The sequence below is a fragment of the Uloborus diversus genome, chromosome 10, assembly GCF_026930045.1.
Source record: "Uloborus diversus isolate 005 chromosome 10, Udiv.v.3.1, whole genome shotgun sequence".
Classification (NCBI taxonomy): domain Eukaryota; kingdom Metazoa; phylum Arthropoda; class Arachnida; order Araneae; family Uloboridae; genus Uloborus; species Uloborus diversus.
Window position 1 is genome coordinate 69831446 of NC_072740.1, and position 24282 is coordinate 69855727.

Below are 24282 nucleotides of genomic sequence, written 5' to 3' on the forward strand. Positions count from 1 at the left end.
GCGAGATTCTATGTCTAGTTTTTCTAAGATGATATTTATGATTAAAATATCACTTAAATGATTTCTCTCATATTTGAGGACTTTAAGGGCACGAATATTTTTATTAATAGTGTCAATTAGATGTCTAAGTTCTTTAGTAGATTGTTGCTGAATTTTAGAATACTTAAGAATAGAATTTACGTATGTTTCTACAATTATTCTTTCGTTTTCATATCTTTCTTCTAAAGCTTTAAATAATGAGTCGTAAGTGTCTTCTGCTGACATTAAATGTTTTGCTTCACCGACTAAGCAAGATTGTAAATATTGAAGTTTGTGTACATCTGGATAATTGGTTGTTACTATTAATTATACCATTGAATTGCATTTTAAAATTGTTCCATTCTTCAATTTTACCTGCGAACTTTGAAATCGAAAGTTCCGGTAATCTAACTAATGCATTGTTTTTACTTTCATTGGTAGAATTATTTTCTTCATGCGTTGAAAGAAATGTATAAATTCTTACCTCTAATTCTTCAGTTTTCGATTCTAATTCATCGAGATCCTTTTCAATTGGAGGCAAATCTTCATCTTTTTCAATTAGCTGATAATACTGAGAACGCAATTCTGAAGCACTTTCTTGAATTCTTTTCAAGGCTTTAAGTTTAATATCCAGTTCAATTTTTGAAAATGTCCATTCTTTGTCCTCGAAGAATAGTCCTAATTTAGTTACTTGCGTTTTTAGTGAGGCAGTTATTTTCGCCATTTTCTACTGAGAACAACTGTTTTGAAGTTCTGTAATGCGATGCAAATAATCAATGTTCTGCTGCGAAGACGGACCAATTTGTACGATAGCTGCGATAGCGGACTGTAATTTTATGCGGAAAGGTGCTGGTAGAAGCGGGGTTGTTCATATTTATGCGATGTGATGAAATTTATGCGATATAATGAATAAAATAAGACAACTGACCACACATCATCTTTGTTCCACCATTTATTGCGATCTAAAACCAAAACAGAATGAAAAATGCATGCCAAAATAAAACTCGTCTGCAGATAAAAATCGTCTGCGTTATTATTCAATTCAGAGCAAGGCTAAACTTAAGCAGCGGAACTTCCCTTAACGCTAAACAGAAGGTTTTCGGCTCATATCACGCAGAGTTTTCCGTCAATGAAATATAACCGTTTTAAAGCAATTAATTTTTCACTGCACATGCGCTTAATATAGCAATTTATAACCTCCATAATCGGAAGCCCAGATATATCCTACATCTCATTAAAAAATCCACCTTCATATATTTAAATCTAAAAAGTTATCAGAAATCTAATGAGCCGAATTTCGATAATTCTTGGCTAGACGACGAATCGTGAGGGATCGTTCGCAAATAATCTGTTTTTATCATGAATTATGCTGCAACAATAGCAGGAGAAAGTGTTGCCGGTTTGCGAACGACCCCTTATCATTCGTTGCCTATCCAAGAATTATAGAAATTCGGCTCATTACATCACTGAAAACTTTTTAAATTATAAAGATATTGAGGTGGAATTTTTTTATGAACTGTAGGATATATCTGAGCTTTGGATTATAAACGTTATAAATTGCTATCTTTCGCAGCTGCGCAGTGAAAAATTAATTGCTTCTAAGGTTCATATTTCATTAAATTTTCAATATTATAATTTCAAATTTTATTACTATGTTTCTTTAATATGCTGCCAAATATTGTGAAAGTTTAGTAAAGTTTGACGAAAAACTCTGCGTGATATGAACCGAAAAACCTTTAAAAAAAATGCATTTTTGAAGGAAATGCTTATATTTTTGTGGGTATAAGAGATACTTTCACGAAAACATAAAAATGAATTTTTGATACATTTCTGAAGTTTATAGCTTATTTCCAGCTATTTCCAATGAAAAATGATCAAAAACCTTTTTTTTGTTTCCTCAGTTTGTTTCTGGTCCCCTAAATGAATAGCAGACTTAATTGTTATTGAAAAATGACTGCTAGAGTATACTTTTTATGTGAAAAAAATTTCAGAGGCAATTGGTCTTTTATTTCTCGAGAAATCCGTAAAAGTGTGAATTTTTGAAAGTGCCCCAATACTTTTGGTTATATAGTGTATATATGAATATTCAAATTTCTCATTTTTTAATTAATTTTAAAAATATTTTTTATTGCTCTTATGTTGTCTTATATCTCCAAAAATATTTATTAATTTATGTTATGATAGATTTGCTAGTTTTTCTCTTTCGTATTCCATATTTATATAGACTAGAATTAAATTTTCTGCGAAAATATTATTAAATTTTAATTACTGTCAGTGATTCATCTGGGAAAAATATTCGTCTAGACGAATAAAATGAAACTTATTTTATTAAACAAGATAAGAAAGTACGTTGAAAAAATGTGTTTTAACTATTTCCAAAAAAGGTTTTCTTTAAAAATTTAAGTAAAATATTAGTATTATAAAACTAGTAATATGAATGATTAAATATTAATGTATTGTACCAATATTAAGCAGTATACACTAGCAATGTGTTGATTTAACGTTAAATGTTTGTTTCATTTCTGGTTTTGTTTGGAATTTTTCTAACGTAAAATATGGTGATACTATAAATTATTGTTTGCAAATGCAGATAGGAAATTCATACTTTCAAAAGTAATATTGAATACATATATATATATACATATATATATAAAACAATATCAACTGAAGTTGCATTTCCTCATTTTACCTGAATTGTTTTTTTGGCCTTCCTAACTACTGTAGTATCTGCTTAATGTGATCACAATGGGACACTATGATTTTGATAATCGATTAATGGCAATAAACTAATCACAAAACTCTGCAACACTACCAGTTCAATACATACAAACTGAGTTTCAAAATAAAACGGAAAAAAAACTTTTATTTACGTACCGGGTACTTCCATTTAAATGTAAAGTATTTTTTTAATGATCAATCTTTGATTGTCACTATTTTAGATGCTAATTTAGAAATTGCTCGTAATCAATGTTTATTTTCTTCTTGTGTTACCGGAACAGCGTTGTACTGCACGCTTTAACGCTTACGACGCATTTCCATTTTAGCATTTCTATGAGGTGGCTCAACATCAAAGGAATTCTTCAGACTCGTCAGTTTCGCAGTCCGTCTGTTTTCCTGTAGCAATGCGGTAAAAGTTTTGATTGTGTAATGTGGAAGCTATAAGAACTTTGATCAATTTCATACATGTTTTGAACTCTTTAGAAGTCATACCTGAAGGATTTTCTGATCTACTTTAATTTGCTGATCAATATTTTGCAAAATTTTCAAGCAGGCGAAGCAGTTTTTTGATGATTGCAGGCAGAAATCCAATCCATGATTACAAAATTGATGACATGAAGTAATGTAATGACTTCATGATTTTAACATAAAAATGAATCCAGTAGATCATGACCGGGCGGTTTGAAAACAATAAAGGATTGATAACATAAACCGCGATTATATTAAGTGGAGATTACTGTGTAAATTTTCGTACATTCCATGTGAGTTTTGACTGACACTGATGAACAATATAACTGACATGCGCCGTTCCTCAAAATTACATTTACCTGATCCTCAAAAAGTCGAGCTCGTTGTTTTTAATACTTATTTAGCGAAACTATTTTTTTTCTTTAGTTTTATGGTTGCAAATCGTCCTGCGGTTTGCGTTCATTCATTTATTTATTTGTATTTTTCATGGCTTAAAGCAAATCTTCATTAAAAAACAAGTTTTTTTTTTGGGGGGGGGGGGGGTAAAATCACATCTTTCCAGGAAAAACGCATGTATAAATGAACCAAAATAGGAAAACTTCATCTAAATACAAAATTTCTAGATTATGAATTGCCAACATTCAAAATTGATCAGAAATAAAAGCACCATAATGGTAAACGGTATACATCTTTATGATAAGTGTACGAGTGAAAATTGGCCAAAATAACTATACATTTTTTACTGCCACGTCTTAACTATTATTTTTAGTTTACCTAAAATCACCAGTCATAATTATGGCAGGTGCGCATTTATTCTCCATTTCCGTCCCATTCCATTTTTAGAAGCAAGAAACCTAACGAGTAGAGTCCTATTACAATTTGTGATTGCAAAGAAAACATAATTAGAGTTCAATACTACAAAATTTAAATGAATGCCAGGGGCTGATGTGTTTGTTGCCATGAGATGATGGTTGTCCAATTGCAAAGAAGAGAATTAATATTGACCTGATGTTGTATCAATATTATGTTGAACGCAGTTCTGAAAATTTCACATTGTTTGTATATAATGATTATTGATTTTTTTTCTTTTTTTTTTGTAAATTTTCACCCACCTCCACTGTTATTTATTCCTCCCCCCCCCCCCCCATAGTTAAAATAGCAAAAATAACTTATACCGCATCCGCTATTCATTGCCCGTCATAAAAAAAAATCAATCATTTTTTGCCAGATTTACCAAAAAATTTCGTTTTTTTAAGGGGGTTTATGAAGATAGTTGACCTAATTTTAACTCCAGTATAGCGATCCTCCCACCCTGCAGAGGTTTATAATAATGGACCGCAGGGGAGAAAAACTAACGTGAGTGAGAAGTCAGCGGAAAAAGTAATATTAATCATTTTATTTATTATCAAATTATTTTTTCTTACAAGTACTTTGTCTAAACAGCAAACGTTGCATTTTTGACACTCGATACAATCATATATTTCTCACTAGCACTAGCTAATTTAAAACTTAAATCTCGTAAAAGGGAGCTTGTTGCAACTTGCCGTAATTGCTGCACGAAGACTAGACTTAAAGTTACACTTATAATTTTAAATTAAAAGAAAGAAATGTCTAACCCACTTCTGAAACAACAATTTCTAAACAGGGATTGTACTTTTTGAATTCTCATATTACCAAAGGAAAAATAAAAAGGATTTTTGCATTAAGATGACACCCATACTTTATGCGAAAACATTAAAATCCTAACCTTATTTTTCTATCACTTTGCTTCGCGTGAGAATTTTTAAAACAAATATCTCGACAGGGAATTGGTGCAATTAATCTTCACTCCCTGCAATATGTCATCTTAAAATTATACCGAAAATAAATTCTTGGCTTCGAGAGAACAATCGCCGCCATTCTCTAGGAAGGCTTTTTTGTCTTTCTTCTTGAATGACATAAATTGCTATCAGTAACTGCAATGGGTAGTTGTTACGATCAGACTCGGAGTTTGACATATATTAAGCCGACACGTTTGATTGTCAACGATGGAAATTATTCGGCAGAAACAATGTAATAAAAAATCAACGCGTCTATTCCGTTCCTTTAGCTGCTGATAATTAGGTTCACTTGAAGATGAAGTTTTTTTTTTGTCCGAGTGTTAAAATGATACATGACGACCTGACGAAAACGTTACATTCGTTTTGGGTTTTTAAGCAATGCATTATACAAGCATAACATATAATTATGTAATTTTTTCTGCGTTTCTTTGATAGTATAATTATTTTTGAGATATTAAAATCGTTTTGTTGTTATCATTGCGAATCTTCCTCTTTGGTTGGCAATAACATCAGATAAGGTTCGTTTGATCGATTTCAGCAAAACCAAAAATGGTTTATAAATCAATCCCACATTACCATAAAAATTTATTAAAGTAACAGTCTGATAGTGTTTTGGTCGTTGCCTACATGGATGTTTATCGAAAAGAAATGATTGCTTCAGTTTTTATCAGCATTTCAGTCACATTTTTTCCCCTTTAAAGGCGTTACGTAACTCAGAACGATGTTTATAGTGTACTCAAAATATTTCTTGTATTTAAGACTGCAATCCAAAATCAATTCTAACCCATGATGATTGTTAAACAAATGATCTTTAAAAATATATTATCTGTTATTTTTTGCAATAAAATTTGTTTACACACAAGCACTTAAATTGGATAAGAAAAAGGAACTACCACGTTCAAACTATCTTTAATGGGCACTTACTTAAAAATAAAAATACTCTTTATTTTTTTGTTAGGAAAATAAATAATAACGAGCTGATATGTGCATCACATGACTTCCTTTTACTCCAATTTAAAGATAGTAGTGCCTCGGAATGAGCAAAAAAACACTTTAAATACTTTCATTCCAAGTCTGTTGCGAACCGAAGCAAAGAAAACGTTTTATACAGATAAATGTTCCCAATATTGGCAGTTTTAATGTGATTCAATGGTTACCTCTCTAAATCTGTCCAAATTACAACCAGATTTTAAAAAAAGCGCCAAATTCTTCGTCAAGTTGGCGACAAAACTTGGCGACCAAAAGCTTGGCGATATATCTCCAAGTATTTGCAAAATTATAGCATCGCTTCAGTTTACATTGAAATTAACAATGATTTTACCCCAAAAAGGTGTAAAACACCCGCTTTGGAACATCCGAATGCAACCAAAAGTGAAGGTGCACAATTAGACCCCACTTGGAGTCTATGTGCCAAATTTCAACTTTCTAGGACATACCGTTCTTGAGTTATGCGAGATACATACACACATACAGACATACACACATACATACGTACATACGGATGTCACGAGAAAACTCGATGTAATTAAATCGGGGATTGTCAAAATGGATTCTTCGGGTGTCTATACGTTCTTAGGCATGTATCCACGTGTGGTCGGGTTGAAGAAAAAAAACAATGTTCATTCGGGGGCGAGCAAAATGGAAATTAAGGCCGATTTTTGAGGGAAAATTTTTGCGCGAATACAATACTTCCTTTTTTGTAAAAGGAAGTAAAAATGGTGGGTGATATGGAATTGTTGGGTGATACGAAATATATGGTTTAAGGTATTGAAAAGCAGTGAAAGTTCGGCTTCTTTTGTTGATATTGTGCTCCGAGTTCATTCTAATTTTCATTATCTCTCAGCTGGTCCTTTAACATTTGAATGTTCGGAAATGGCTGTTATTGAAGAAGAGACAGCATTATTGAATCTCTTTGGCTTCTGCTTTTATGTAGGTAGTGGTACAGGAATAGGAACATAAAATTAACTTAGGCGTGTCAGGAATAGCCACATGAGGACTTTTGAAAATGTTATGAAGGAGATTTCCGAAATAATTGGTGTTCCATCATACTTGACGCAAAATCATGGAAAATGAATGTTTAAACTGTAGGACAAAACAATGTCAGCAGAAAAAGGGATATTTCAAATATAACAAAAGAAAAAAAAAATCTTGCAAAATTTCAATTTCGAGACCACAGTTTGGTGAATTCATATATATCCCTTTGCCCCCCCCCCCCCCCGGATACGACACTGTTTGAATTTATGCCCAATATTTGTAATTAATAAATGATTGCAAATATTTACTGCAGAACATTTTCAACAGTTGTTAAGTTTGATAAATATTTTGAGATTTTGGTTTCAAACTTCCGAATTGTACGTGATTCACAGCTATGATATGAGAGCTTTAATATACAAATCATTTCAATGCAAACAGTTTAATTATAAATATTGACAAACTGCTTTATAATTCATGCATTCATATTCTGCTGTCGTTATTTTGAGATTTCGCAACAAGCTCTGTCATGCATTTAAACCATCCACACGCTAAATTCCATTTTACAGTAGGATATAATAGTTACAGATAAATGGATGGATACACAAATAGTTTAATGCGAGGAAAACTCAAGACTCAAAATTTATTTAAAAAAAAATAATAATAACTGCGGTTGCAAAATACGCGTATAATGAATGAAGAGCTATGATGCCCATTTTATATGCATTACCTTTTCATAAGCTTCATGAAAAGGTAATGCATTAAAAATGATTCATACAGACTTTAGCATAAATTATGTTTCATGTCAAACAAATCATACACATTCACAATATGTACTTCCTTTTAAATTATTTCACATTAGATTATATATTTTTGCACGTTATTAACGCACTACTTGGTGTTAAGTATGCAATGTCAATTCGTGTATTCAAACTGAAATTGTTTTCAATAATTTATTTTTGGGAATATCACTGGGCTATTATACATTTATCATCATATTTTGATCAAAGACTGAGATAACTGAAGCAGATGCAGATCTCTATCTGAGCTGTCAGTTTAAAATCAAGTGATGAGCAGGGGAAAAATCGAAGCACTTAATGTGATAGAAACGTACAACATATGTCTCATTAATTTGTTTCCTGTAATCTTTAGCGTTCACGTCATTTGCCACTGAATTATTTCACCAACGCAAATCAGTTGTAAAAAAAATGAATCTTGATAATATGACATAAGACTGGGTGTGAAAACAGGTTGCTTTGTTCAAATTTTCTGTAATGACCACCTGTGCAACTCTTGGAGTTGTCAACAACTCTCTGATAAGAGACAGTGTTTAAATGAAATTTGCCACATCCGTTGATATAATTTTTGAGTTCATAGTTGATTAATTCTGCTTAATTGTTTAATGTCATATATTCTTATACATATATATTCGTCGCTAAAAAGACGAATGGGCGTACCTCAAAAAAAATCGAAAAATGAGTTATGACCACCACAGAAATATCCAAAGACTATTTTTAAATATGACCAATGGGCATATATCTACAATTGAATAGTAAAAAGGTTACAGTCCCTCACACTGGTGGCGGTTTCCAAGCAATCTAGTAAACTGAAAATCTTTAAATCGGTTTTATGCAAAATGCTTAAAAGTGAGATACGCCCATTCGTCTTTTTAGCGACGAATTGTACCTTCTGTTTTAGTATGTTGTTTTGTTTTAATGAGTATCCTAATTTTGTTAATTGTTGGTAAAAAAAATTGCATCCCCCCTTCACTTATTTGGTTCTGTCGTATATAGTTTCAAGCGTATGTGTATGGTCACACTAATACGCTTGATTGCACTACATTTTCAGCAAAATTTGTTTTAAAACAGACGTTTTTTCAATTATTTTTTAACCAGAAAGTTGATCTTATTACTTAGAACTGATGCAATCATGTAGCAAATTACTAACTTAAATGCAAACTTTTTATGTACTTATTTTTTGCTTAGGGGGACAGAACAGTACCCTTAAACAAATTAGTTATAAATACAGCAGAAATATGCAATGATCACTGCGTATTTTTTTTTTCTGTGTTTCAAAGTACCACTTCCTCCTTGAATAATGATAACAACGACAATGTTGACTTTTGTAATAAACAGGTTACCTGTACGAGAATCGCCCTTTTTTTGCACTGGTTTCAGGAACTTGAATAAACAATTCCAAGCAATTGTTTTAAATATTATTTTGTGTTATTTCTCCCCCACGGCCCCAATCTGATCGATCGTAAATATTTGCCATTTAAAATGCAGTAGTTTTATAAATATTGAGACAGAATGAAGCATGTTCCCCTTTTCACAGTCGCAAATAAAAAATCAATTAGACATACGATTACAGACGATAGTTGAAGAGATATTTAATCACCATTTTGTTCTACGTATAAAGAAAAATGAACTTACTACTGGATTTTTTTTACAATTTAAAATGTACATTGATATCGAACAGCAAATGCCTCAAAAACTTTCCGTCATCCAATACGAATTTCTTGAATCGTGTATAAAAAGGAAATTTCCCAATTTTAAAAGTCTTCTTTTCTTCCCTTTAAAAGGGTGTTCTCTACCATTTTGAGGGAAAAAACAACTTTGAAGTAATTACACTCAACATACCGTTCTTGTATTTTGCAGCAAAGTTTTCTCTGACAGAATGGCAACGCTACAGCATCATCTCCGGACTTAACGAGCGAAAGGAAAAGGTAAAAAAAAGTCCAACTTTTTTGTAGTCTTAATTTTTTTTATGTCACACAAAAGAGCAATTAGTTGGCAGCAAGGGCAACTTTGAAGGCAACATGATCTAAACTGCAGTGACTGACAATTTTAACTGTTTTTTATTCAATTATTTTTTACTTCTTTTTTTTTTCAAAACATCAGATAAAACTGGACAAATTTCTTTTTTCCTTTAAGCTGTAATAGTGTGTTCTACTCTTTTAACATCAAGTCTGCCTAAAAAGAAATAAAAAAAGAAAACAATTAGTTCCGCGTATTCGAAGCTATGTTCGATTTAGACAAAAAGGGGCCGCAGTGAATAATGCTTTGTCATGTTTTTTTATAATTTAAGAATCATTAAAAAATATCAAAGGCTTTATTGCTTTTTCTACTCGCTTTATTTTAGATCGGATGCAAATCTTTTTCTTATCTTTTATCCTGCTGGAACGAATATTGAAATTAATTTGCTGGTAAATTTAATTTTCTGTACTTTTGCCAAAAATATAATTCTGCACTTTGTGATTTGGTTTACATATTTTTAAGGCGGAGGGAGCGACTCTTTTATTATTTTCTTATTAAATTAAATGTAATAAATGTTTGGAAACGACTTGTACTGTATGCCATTGGTGAGTATCATGGTCTGTATTGATTAATCAGCCTTAACAGAGTTTGGTTGAACTTCTTTGAACCAGAGCAGGCAATGGTTTTTTTAGGGATTTCAGTTTAGGAAATCTAAAAGATGTAACTATAAAAATCATACCAATAAACGGCGAAAAGAAATGGATATTTTGTGAAACGATAAATTATTTTACCTAATTTCTCAAAGTGATTAAAAGTCAGCATGGGTGAAAAACTAAGCATTTTTCAATATGATAAATCATACTTTGACATGCTTCCACTAGGTCATTTTCAGCAATGTAAACTATTCACCTATTTAAAGAAGTAAACATTTAAATAAATTATTTTATGCCTAGCAACTGTGTTTTGACTTTGGGGAGACATCTGTACAGCTTAAATTAATAGCATCTTGAAATATCAATTTTAATCACATGATTTTTTTTTCAGCGGTCTATAATGTCTCGCAATGTAGGTAAAAGTCATTAAAGTGTGAAAAGGTACTTATTTAGTTTTTTTTTTAATTTTATTTATTTATTTTTTTACAGCCTTAAGTTCAAAAAACATAGAATAACGTCCGAGATGAAATATTCAAAGTTAGTAATAGTTTATATTTACCTAAAAATAATAATGGTAACAAAAACGGAAATACTTTCCATTGAGAAAGAAAACATTCATTTTCAAAAATATAGCACGTAACGCCTAATAATTAAATGATCTTCAAAGAATAATAAAAATGTATTGTATTTAAGTAGTATGACTTTAAAAATTGTCGTTATGTTGAACTACACGTTTTACATTAATTGCCAAATACGGTTGCCTATTTAATAACTATTTTTTAAATATCTTTTGCGCATGAGTTGTGATTTTTTTTCTTCTTTTTTTTTTTTTTTTTGAAAACCCATGTATACTTTTTTCTCCTTCGTATCTCCTTTTAAATTTTACCATTTTAATCTACGCATATAATTAGATGGATATTTATGTATGCTTGTATGTTCCTTATACAAATCTACAGTTAAGTCGGATTCTTGCCAAATGGGGGATATGGGGAGTTCCTATGCCGCACTACAGTGATAGCGCTGGTGCAGAATTTTAGATGATTAGTGATAGCGCTGGTGCAGATTCTACAATTCGACACAGGAAACAATCCACATTTAAACATATATTTTGAGTAACAATAAACGGTGAAATCTTTTAAAGTACATAAAAGGTAAAAACTTGAATAAAAACGAATAAAAATCGTTTACACATCCATAGTAGTGATGTGCCGGATCGTTAAAAAAGTAGATCCGCGGATACGGATCCGGATCCGGATCATTTGTGCCAAGATCCGCGGATACGGATACGGATACGGATCTTAAATTTTTTTTTTATTCAATTCAACTATTCAAGTGTAAAATTTGTTACGGAAGGTATTCCCGTCAGAATAATGGCAGTTTTTCAAAAAATGTCAACTACGGCAAAGATATAATCAAGACTATGATTAAAGACCTTTAAAAAAATCTTCGTTAAAATTGAGGGAGAGTTGGAAGGAATGGGTCAGCGCTGCATTAATGCTTAGATGGAATGTGAAAAATTATTTCTAGCTTACTCGGTAGATGTAGGATACAGGAGCAAGAGTGTAAAGTTGCTACTGGACAGACTAGAAATAATTTTTCCCATTTTATTTCAGCATAAATGCAGCGCTGACCCATTCCACCGAACTTCTCCGACCGACGAAATACAGAGCCGGGAACACCTTTACAAACAGTAAATAGAGAATTTATTCTCACTTTTTTTAAAAAGGATGCCGAGAAAAACAAAAATAAAGAATAACAGAAACCCCAAATAAATAATAAAAACTAATATTAAATTAAAAATTAAAAAAACAAAACGTGTCCCAGAGAGCCGACCTCATATTAAGATGAATTTCGCGGGTCAGAACACACATTTGTTAAGAAATATGAGCTGACAGCAGGTAAAAATTTTAAATCATTGAGCTTTTTATCCTTATCTTCCGACTATGAAATCGCTACCAATCACGCGTATAAAGGCTTAGAATTGCATTTAAAATTTACTTAACAAAATTATAGCTCCTACTGTATATAAGTTGAAAGTTCCAAACAAATATCAAACGCAGAAAACTTCGTTCTTTCAATTATTCATTTCGTTAAATTATTCAGTTCGTTGTTCGTTATTCATTTTTAACGTACGGGTAAATTTTTACTACCATAATTTTGAAAAACGTTAAATCGGTTTTTAATTAATATCTCCGGTAATTAAAGTTCTACAAAAACGAGGCCAAGCTAAGAACACTTTCGATCAAGTCAGCTTTTGAACGAAAAATGAACTTTCAAAATCGGTTCATCTGTTTAGGAGCTACGGTGCCACAAAAAGACACACTGATACACACTTTTAAAACTTATTTATTTCCCCTTCCTTTTTGCAAAGGGGGTACAAATTGGCCTCGGAAATGATACCTTATAATTTAAATAGGAACAACAACCTAATTGAAACGGAATGTAATAGTCTTTTATTCAAATATTTAAAAATTTTTAGAATAAAAAAAGATCCGTTTAAGATCCGTCAGAAAAGTAACGGATCCGGATCCGGATACAGATCTTTATTTTCCCTCGGATATCCGCAGATACGGATACGGATATCCGGAACATCACTAATCCATAGCTCAGAATCGTGAGCCCCTGGCACGTTTGTTCCTTCACCTTGACTTCGACCAGTTACCCAGTTCACTTCACTTCACAATCCTTTTGGTTCGCGCATTTGCATGGCATTTTGTGCCGCCACAGGGAACAGAGGTGGCTATGGGAGGGTGGATGTGCAGAAACTCCCATAGGTTTTATTTTTATATACAAATCCAGTTTTCATCGGATCTGTGCCAAATTTGGTACAGAGGTTCTTTGCTGCCTTTGATGCTCGGGAATTCGCATATGGTTTTTACACCCTTACGGGGGGAGGGGCTACTGATGGTTTTCACCAAAAAATCTGTGAAAAGGACTGTTAGCAACAGTGAACGAGTTTTCGAATTTTTATGAAATTCAAAGAGGTCTAAATTTAAATTTTTAGTTACGATATTGCTCTTTCCTGTACGTTCATGGGAAAGTTTACCCTTTTTTTTTCTTTTATTTAACACAGATTGCTGAACATGCGTCACTTAACACAACCTTCATTTTTGCTGTAGACAATGCAAAGCCGAGAAAGGCAGCTAGTTATACGTAAAAATTATGCCTTTCAACTTTTTGCCATATCTTAACTTCTGAACAATTTCTTTCCTCATTTCTTTTGTTTCTTTTTTGAATATACAGACATATGTCGTCCTTTAACATCGAAGTAGATAAGTAAATGGCTTTTAAGAAAATGTTCACATGGTATAGCAGAAAAGGATAAAAAAAGATATGAAAAATAAAAAACGATATTTTTTTCAATCATAGAATTAACTGCCTTTTCTAAAATCGCAAATGTATATAAATTTCTTTCCCATGTATTATAGACAATCTTCGTTTGAGATATTCGGTTCTAAAGCTACTTATTTATATAACTCAACATTTTGAAAAGCAGTTTAGTTTAATTATGGATAATATCACACAAAGAAGTGCATATTGTACATTATTTCTACCTTTTAAAGGAGTTATCATTGAAATGCCAATCTTTATCCTATTATTTCTCTAGGAGTTTTAACAGATCTTTTAACATATATATACACTTTTACTTTCAAAACTTATAAAAATACCTCTAAGCCGCCTTCAGTTGAAAAAGTTAATAGGAACTTTGTTTTTAGATACGGCTTTTTAAACATTCTCCAATCATCTACGATGAAAAACAAGTTGAGAAGGAAACATCTAGAAATGTTTTACAAAAATCTCAGCTTCTTCTTCATATTAAGACAAACAATGGAACAATATTATGGTACTTCTGCATATAATACAATTGTTCATTTTTTTTCCTTCAAAAACTCTTCTCAGATTAAGCTTTTAAGAAGCTTTTGAAACTAAAAGGAAATATATAAAGATATATTTTCAATTATTTCATCCAAAATCTGAAATGTACAGACGTTTTTCGATTATTACTTTTTGGCTTTGTCATCAAAACGAGTTTTTATTCATTTCAAAATCTCTATTTAGCAATGACAAAATGTTCTAAATCTTCCACTCCCAATCTTTAAAACAAATAGAAGTCAATATATTTGCTTTTCTATCATTGAAAAAATTTCTTTAAGGATATTTTTTTTCTTTTGTCGAAGCAACTCATCCGAACAATTTCATATCTTGGAAGCAATAAGAGCAATTTATTGGAAATAACACTTTTCGTTAGATGAAATTTTATATAAGTATTTTGATTTCATAGGAGCATATTTTTAGATTTGTTTCCTCGGAACTCTGCATTTAAATTATTATACGAGAGTAAGCCACTATTTTTATAGAAATGACTTTACTATTTGACTACTTTTGAGTATGCAACAAGTAATAAAATTCCAATTTTTCTATGGGGTAGTCATAATTGAATTTATCTTGCCGCGACCTGCATAGAAATTGCTTTAATGGATGTAACATTATTGAAACTTGGATAGATGATATATATGATGAAAATATATTTCTATTAAACAGCTACTAATGGTAAAATATATAAGATTCATACTGACTAGCTGTTTTGGGAACCTACCAGGCATACCAAATTATTTTATTGAACATTATCGATGACAGTTGATGGTGTAACAGTCACTTTAAAAATTCATATAAAAATAAAAAAATTAAAAAATCCTCGAGAGGTATTGAACACGGATGGACCGAACGGGAACCCAGTACGCTGACCACGTAGCCTCCGAGCTGTTGCTATCGAAAAATCTCTTCTAGTATATAAATTACTTTTAAATTAAAAAAAAAAAACGCCTTCAAAAAATACCCAGGAACTAAAAAGCAAAAAATAACTGATAACACTTACATTCTATTTCCTACCTAAACATAGAAATGAAATTTATTTTACAATTCCAGTACAAAAATCAACTAAACTAAACACCGAATTATTAAACAAACACTGTTTTAAATTACTATACGATGAATTATTTTAAATACCTAACTAATTATATACGACCTCTTAGTTTTTAATAACCTTTTGAAGTAGGGGCCTCCTATAAACAACTACATAACGTGACTGACAACCCACCGAATCCTGAATTAAACACTAATTTAACTATACGCGAAATTAGTCTTTAAAACTAAACCTACTCAGTTACGTTAGGTAGTAGTTTATAGGAGGCCCCGACTTCAAAAGGTTATTAAAAATTAAGAGATCGTATATAATTAGTTAGGTATTAAAAATAATTTATCATATAGTAATTTAAATCAGTGTTTATTTTATAATTCGGTGTTTAGTTTAGTTGACTTTTGTACTGGAATTGCAAAATAAATTTCATTTTTATGTTTGGGTAGGAAATAGAATGTAAGTGTGATCAGTTATTTTTTGCTTTTTAGTTCCAGGGTATTTTTTGAAGGCGGTTTTTTTTTATTTAAAAGTAATTTATTTTTTGCTTTTTAGTGGTGTAAATAACACAGCGAGTGTCTCGGAGACTTCCGACGACTGTGAAGAAAAGCTTTTTCAAATGCGTAACTATGTACAAAAAAAAAAAAATGTCTTCATCATTTGTTCAACTTAGTTTGCTTTCCGAAAGCAAATGCACGAGTCACTAAAAAAAAAGAAAGAAAAAACTGAAATCGCTTTAAGTTTAAATTTGTAAAATTGTAAATTTTAAAATTGTAATATTGTAAATTGTAATTTATGTTTCGCAATACGTGTCATGTAACTCGTGATAAAAGTCGCATGTTTCTTCACATGGGCCCACTATAGATGTAGATTAAAAATTCCACTAGAATGAACTTTATGTTTGCATCAGAGAATTCTTAATTCAAAATTTTCATTATCATTACTCTTAATAATATATATATTTTTAGTACTTTGTTTAACTATAGGTAAAGAAAGTATAAACCTTTGTTTTATGGCCTTTGTTTATCAATGGGTTTTATATTTAATCGTTTGTGAGGGAAATTGCATGAAATTTATTGTTTTACCCTTAACTTTTCCTTAAAAAACAAACAGGGTAAATCAAAGATTCGGAACCTAAGTTAGACCACCCCTAAACAAAACCACCACTAAACAAAAAAAAAAGCGTAAAAAACGATTCACTAAGTGAGACGATATACAAAGTTAATAAAGTACAAATCGATTTAAATGTGAGTATGATATTTGAAGAGTTCCTTCAATTTCATCAAACCTGAACTTGATTACCATTAGACCGCCGAGGAAGTATACCGTTTCAAACAAAAAAAGACTTTTCCTTATCAGTACAGGCAGGGGCGTGCACAGAAATTTTGGAGCCCTTTACAAATGACTTTTCCGGGCCCCTCTATATATCGTTTACCCCTATATTTCACCGATTGTTACAAAAATATTTGACCCCCTCCAGGCTCGGGCCCGGGCCAACAGGTGTCCCTCCCCCCTCCCTGTGCACGCCCCTGGGTACAGGTGTCTTCGAGTATTTATGGAACATTGTACAAAGAAAAAACAAATCCGACGAGTTCAGAACCTCCTCCTTTTTTTGCAGCCTGCTAATTAATGTAACCCTAATTCAAATTGAAGTGGCGGCATCGCGAAATAGCAAATCCAGAATATTGGTGAAACTTCAGAAATCATACACAGTTATAATGTATATTATTAAAAAATATAAATTAAATCGTGGGGGAGGGGTGTTCTGTATTCAATTCCCCCTCAATTGAACACTAAATATATTTAAAAATTTTAATATTAAATAAAGAACTTTATATTTTAGTGCCTAAATAAAGTTATTTATTAGTAAATAAAATATTAAGGTAATTGATTCAACTATTAAATAGCAAAATATATTTAATACAATGCTTTGCTACGCAGTAATAAATACATTAGTAACACCTATGATAAAAAAATTACCATGCGCTGCAGCGTTGAGAAAAATAAGCATCCATGTGCCGCGAGAATTAAATATCGTTCAAGAGAAAGCCAAAAGCTTAGGTGTGAAAATACACCGATCAGAGCAACACCACGTGATCATGACGTATGAAATTTAAAGTTTCTTGGATTTCTCCGAGACCCCTTATCAGACCCAGACCAAATTACAATGGGGCCATCTGGGATGTATACCCTTCCAAAAAAAAAAAAAAAAAAATCAAATCGGTCCAGTAGTGCTGGAATAATTCGAAATCACACATAAAAAGCCGCAATTCGAAATCATAACCTCCTTTTTTTGAAGTCGGTTAAAAAAACGGTTAAACCTTTGTAAGCCTTGAAATTCGCGAGGTGTTAACTCCATTATTTGATTCATTTCCATGAAATAAAAAGTAGCATTTTTATGGAATAAACTACTCTAACCCAACAAGCGGGATCAATGAAGAGCTCACATAGCTTTCGAATGGAAATATTAACACTTGTTCGAAACATCGGGGGAAAATATTCCTAAATTCCCTGTAATAATATAGGGTAGGTGTTTTGAAGCAATTTGCAGTTGATGTGCAATAAATGCTTCCAAATTTCAGCAACTGAGACAATTGATGTTTTTTTCATTTTGGTTCAAAGTGATTAATTCCGTCCATTTTTTTTTCGAATTTCATAAAAGTTATGTGAATTACAACTACTTTATTACAAATGTAGTTAACTATAAATACGTTTTTTTTTTAATGTAGCGACTACAAACTACTTTTGAAATGTAGTCTCTACGTCGCTACTTTTTAAAAAATAAATCAATAAAAAGCAAGCACACACACCATTGATTGAACGAAGAAATTCGAAAAAAATGCTTAGATTAATAAATTAATTCATTCAATCTGATCTGATTGGAACATGGAATGTTATTTAGAATTATCATTTTTTTTCTTTTCTTTTTAAAACCGTTTTTATGAATATTTGCTGCAAGAAAAGATTAAAAAATCGAAAGATTCAAATTTTTTTCATTCAGCTATTTCAAAAATGTAAATAGAAGCAGTCATACTTTGATTTAAATTTTACATCGTCATACATATACATGAAATTGATTACATGGGGAAAACATCTTCTAAACCGAGGAGAAAACTTTAATTTTCTATATTGAAATGAATTTTATAGGAACTTATATTTTGTAGGATGTAATTAATTACTTTTGAAATTTAAGCTAGGGATCTAGATCACCATCCCCTTTCTTACGCTAATGATACTTTTTTTTTTTACATAAATTACAATGGGACTATCTGGAAAGTATACCCTTCCGAAAAAAAAAAAAATCAAATCGGTCCAGTAGTGTTGGAATAATTCAAAAACACACATAAAAAGCCGCAATACGAAATCATAACCTCCTTTTTTGAAGTCGGTTAATAAGCTGAGCGCAACACTTTAGAAGCTGTTTTCTCGGAATCTTCTGGCTACTGCGCTTTATTGTTTTAATGTGTGGATACCCTCAAGAGATACTACTAATCTGCTGAATCTCATCCTGATTTGAATTTCCGAGACCGTAAGGTCTCCTTGTAAGCTAGAAAGGAAGGCTTAGAGGACCACATTACTGCAGCAATAAGGTTGTTATTACATTAATAGTAATTAAAATAATGGCTATAATTACCATCATAATAATCGTAATAATTTTTTACTATCACTGCTATGTCAGAGAGCTGAAAGATAGCTTAAGATGGTAAAAAAAGGTGGCATGTACTTCGAATGCATGATTTCTAAAGTTTACAATGCATTACTAACGAAATAATTTAGTAATGTATTGCAAAACTAACTACTCACCTTAGTAGGAAAAATAAATATCGTAGAAACGTATTTTGTACTCGATCGTCTTTATAAACCGAACACACAGAAATTGCAATTATGTGTGTCATTGCAAACCTATTAATAATGATATCAAATTATACAAAAATATCAATCAAAATTTCAAAATGCATCTCTTTGAGTATTTTAATCTAAATTTTTCCTTCCTCACGACTAGTCTATGGAGGAGGCATTACGTTTTGAAACATAGTATTTGTTTTCGAATTCCTAAAACTAATAAAGTGAAATACATTTGAAGTCCCTACAATATTTTCGACATTTGGGTAGAAACTATTATTTTTGTGCTATTTATATTAGAAATAAAAAGAAGACATAATTTTCAGCCGCAGAAGAAAATAATTTGCTCTGTTCGAAAAATGACCTTAAAATATTCAAATTTTTAATAAAAAATGTACTTTTACACATTCTACTTTAAAAGTACTTCTTTGAAAGCATATGCAAATTACCATTAGTAAGACTATGACTTTAAGACTTTTTTTTTTTTTTTTAATTTTCTATCGACTATAGAGTGAAGTGTTTTGAACGCTTGAAAACTGAGCGAAAATGTATTTGAATTTTAAAAAATGATACACGGTAGAGAGATTCTGTACTTTATGCTACTTTTTACACCGTATATCTCTAAAAAATATTGCCTTTTAAGTATCGTGGTCATGCACAAACAATTTACAAATTATACTTGATACTTGATACCTTGATCGGAAGCTCAATATTGGCAAAACATTATTTAATATTTGTTTAAAAAATGTAAATTAATTTCGTTTGAAAACATCGCAAATCCAATACATTTGCATTCATACTGCTATGATTCTTCTTTTATGCTAGTCAGCCTGTTTAATTGCCATTTAAGTGAGGGTCACGCGATTAATTATCCAAACGTACGTAAGTTGAATAATAATAAAATAACTAAGACATTAGTCAAATTTTGGGAAAAAAGTTGTAGCTTCGCATATCTGCCTTTAAATGTATTTAGACGTTTTTCTCTCGTGCAACAACATCTCATCTAACGTTTGTCTGCTTCTGTATCCTCTGAACTAGTTAATTCTATTTTAATTTGCACAATTTTGAAGAAAGGTCCGACCCCAGAAACAAACACCGAAAACCCCAGAAACAGACAGGATGAGGAATAAACAAACTTCCCTTTTTATCTTCAAATTGTGCAAAAGTTCTTTATTTTTAGAACTAAAGTCTTATTAAATTCAAATGTACATGAAACACCAGCTGGCCTCGTGGTGGCTGTTCATAACCTTCCGCCACTGCCTTGTAAACACTAACAGGCTCATTAAATTTACTCTGATTAATTAGATGGTTGCACCGTGTTCATGGGCTATAGCAACATCAGTTTAAACCCACCGAAAAGGCCTATTATTTAAATCCAAACTTATGACTGTCTGTTACTGGACCCTTCTCTGTTACTGGTGATCTTACACTATTTAAAATTTTGTTTCCACTGCACAAATATGATCGAGTTAATATAGTGAAAGGTATAAGGGGTACTTAAAACACGAAAGTTTTCAACCAAGAGTATCGTTAAGCTAGAGTATAGTCAGGGGTATTGGTTCCGCAACTTTGTCAGTCTTGTGCAGATAAAAATTTCACGAATTTTTTAAATATTGACCCTTTATTTCCACTCGAACTACGAGGCATCGCATTCCTAAAAGAAGCATTGACTTAATATTTTGGTATGAATAACATTGCCATTCAGAAATACTAAAATTATCAACAAGGTTAGGGTCAATCTACTTACATGGTAAATTAAGTTTCAGATAACAGACTTTCAATACATTAATTACCATGGGCCGGGGGAGCCAAATGGTTAGGACAGTGGATGCGCGGCCGGAGAATCGTGGGTTCCATGTCTTTCATGGCAGGGTTATTCATATCAAAATATTAAGTCAATGCTTCTTTTGGGAATGCGATGCCACGTAGTTCGAGTAGAAATGAAGGGTTAATATTTTAAAAATTCGTGAAATTTGTATCTGTACAAGATTAACAACATTGGAGAATCAATACCCCTAAATATATTCTAGCTTAACGATGCTCTTTGTAGAAAACTTTCGTGCTTTAAGCACCCCTTATATCTTTTACTATATTAATCATATTTGTCTTGTAGAAACAGAATTTAAATAGGGTAAGGTCACCAGAGAACGGTCCAGTAACAGACTGTCATGAAGATCCAACTAGTACATGCTTGTTTAATATGTGAGAACGACAGTTCTTTGGTCAATGGTTAAGTGTTTTACCACGAGTATAGCAAGCAACAGAAAATTTTCTTTCCTTTCAACTTATTAAATTGTGGAAATGCAGATGACTGGTAACGCCATCTGTCGAATGTTACGTCAACTATCGCAGATTCGTGTTAAGGACAAGGAAGGCTTTACTTTTATATATACTCCTTGAACAATGACGTACAGTTTCATGACACGTAAAAGAGGAATGCCTTATGAGGACATTTATTGGCCTCTGCATTTAAAAAATTCAATAAAAAAGAAAAAAAAATACATTTCTTCTATAAATGCATGCTGTATTAATTCCACCATTCATACCATTCACAAAATGAGTTGGTGAGAAAATATATTTCTATATGGGGGTTCTGTATGAAAAGGTTTTTTTCCTGTGTATACATCGGTTTCATCATAGGACTAAAAAATGGACTTATCGTATGTGCTACAAAGTTGTATCATCGCACTTGACGACACTACAATACATCAAAATTGTATTTCTATGTTATTTGATTTCCCTGAATTATACTTCAAAGTTTTACATATAAACAAAAGGAGAACTCTATTTTTCATAGTAACTGTAAACGGATACCTTTAAATATTTAATCTGTTTACGTGGTGATAAAAATTAAAAATTGCTACTACAGGAACTGGCAATACCGAATAATATGTAGCTAGTTTACATAAACATCGTTTCTTAAGAATTTTTTTTGTCATTCATTTGTTCGACAATGAAATAAGCAATTTTTCAAAAGGCAAGTAAAAGAAAAGACTGCCGTTCAAAATGAAATTCGCAATGAATAAATATCGATTTGTTTGCCCAGTATGGCAAACGAATTTACGAATTTCCAACTGCATACGAATTGCCTCATGTTTTTTTAGTTTCCCCCTTCGTCTATGTGTGCGTTTCAAGAATCACAAAAGCAGAAGTGAAACCAAAATAAGAAATATTGAATTTACTTTCCAAATCTCAGATCTAGTTCTTGGTTTCAGAAATATGTATGAAGCTGAAATAGGTAAAAGTGATTGTGTGATTAAACTCTTTCTAACATACTCGCCGGCAAAAATATATGACTAAAAAGTTAAGTTAAATGCCAGAAAAATGGGTAAATCATGCCTTATTGTATATTTTAATTTTTTAATATATGGGAAAAAGGGGGCACGTGTGAACAATTTTTTTCATTTCTCAATTTCTCAAAAAATATTATCAGTTCTAAGAGCAAAAGTGTCCCAAAGATTGAATAGTCTTCTCTTTGTGCCCAAGATTAATTTCAGAATTTTTTTTTTTTTAAAGTTGTTTATTTTAAGGAATTTCTGAAAAATCGGACAGATAGCGATTATGGGGCAGATAACGTCGGGCGCATGCTACGTGCCCCCACGCATTACACATAGGGGTCACTAACGTTCACAACATGTGAACGTTAGGGAGCATATAGTAGAGGGACACATGTAAACACGATTAAAAAATGTGGGAGAAGCATCATATTACAACGAAATATTCTTTTATGAAATTTTGCATTGTAGAGTTTGTAACCTATACTGTGTCAGTTTAAATTGTATAGTATATATAACTGTCAATAAGGAAATTTTTTTTTCTCCAAACTATATAACTCTGCTCACTGTCAAATTGTTAAGTTTCGTAGCATGTTCTGATCAAAGGATCGACAAGAAAAAAACTTGTAACAGAGCAATTAAAAATATATAAAATAATAAAATATAAAAATAAAACTTTAATTAAAAAGTAATAATTATCAACAATACATTTGCAAACTTTTTGCAGTAAAATAAAAATTATAAATCTTTACACTTTTTTTAACACTTATAATAACTGTTCACTAATATAAAAATTATTGAGAGATATGGGATCTGTTCACATGTGTCCCAACATGTGTTCACAAGTATCCCTTCATCTAATATCGAACTAATTTTCAAAACCAAATGACTCTTAACTTAATGAAAAAAATTAAATCTTGTCATAAATTTACTTGAATGTTCATAAAATGGTTTTCAATAATTAATTTTAGCTTATTAGTTAGTTTAAAATACGTTTTCACGTAGAGAAGACAGCGATAAAATTACATACAACACCTGCGAAAGTAAAGAAGTTGTCACCACAAAAACATAAAATGGCTCTGTTCTCTAAAAGTTTGGTCAAGAAGTAGGACTGGTACTGCCATTAATTGAGAAATATTCAAGATTTTTTGCTTGACGTTATCCTAGTAATTCATATCATGTTCAAACGTGCCTTGAATGTGTCCCCCTTTCCCCCAAATATATAAGGTGTTCCTGTATAACCTGAAACACCTGTATTTTCTAAACGGTTAATCCTAGATGCATACTTTCAATTGCAAAAATATTCAAAATCAGATGCAGAGTTAAGATATTGAAAGTTTCAAGCGAGAAATAAAATGAGCCAAAAAAGTACAGAATTTAACTTTTTATACGGGCCCTAGGTTCTATAACTTATACTTTGAAAAATAATCGCCATTGAAAAATTCCAACAGAAAAAATTTAATATTAGTGCGATCAATATTCGCCGAGATATGAAACGCAGCGTTTCGTGACTTACACCACTTTACACTCGCCACCGATAACAGCTTTTGAAGAAATATATAGCGGCTAACAAGGGTATAAATTACATATGTGCAAAGAGTTTGTTTTTTAAAATTGCACGAGCTTTTTCAGTGTGTTTTCTCGTATCATGGTATACATTTGCATATATTTTTAAAAAGCAATGTAAAGTATAAAAACTTTTTTTTTTTTTTGCTTTGATAACCTATCATTCTTCTAAAAGGGCGATAAGGTAAAATCTCATCTTTTGCATAGTCCCTTATAACTTTGAACTCGAATATCTCTGAGTTTTGGGCACACAAATGTCAGTTTTATGTGTTAGTAATA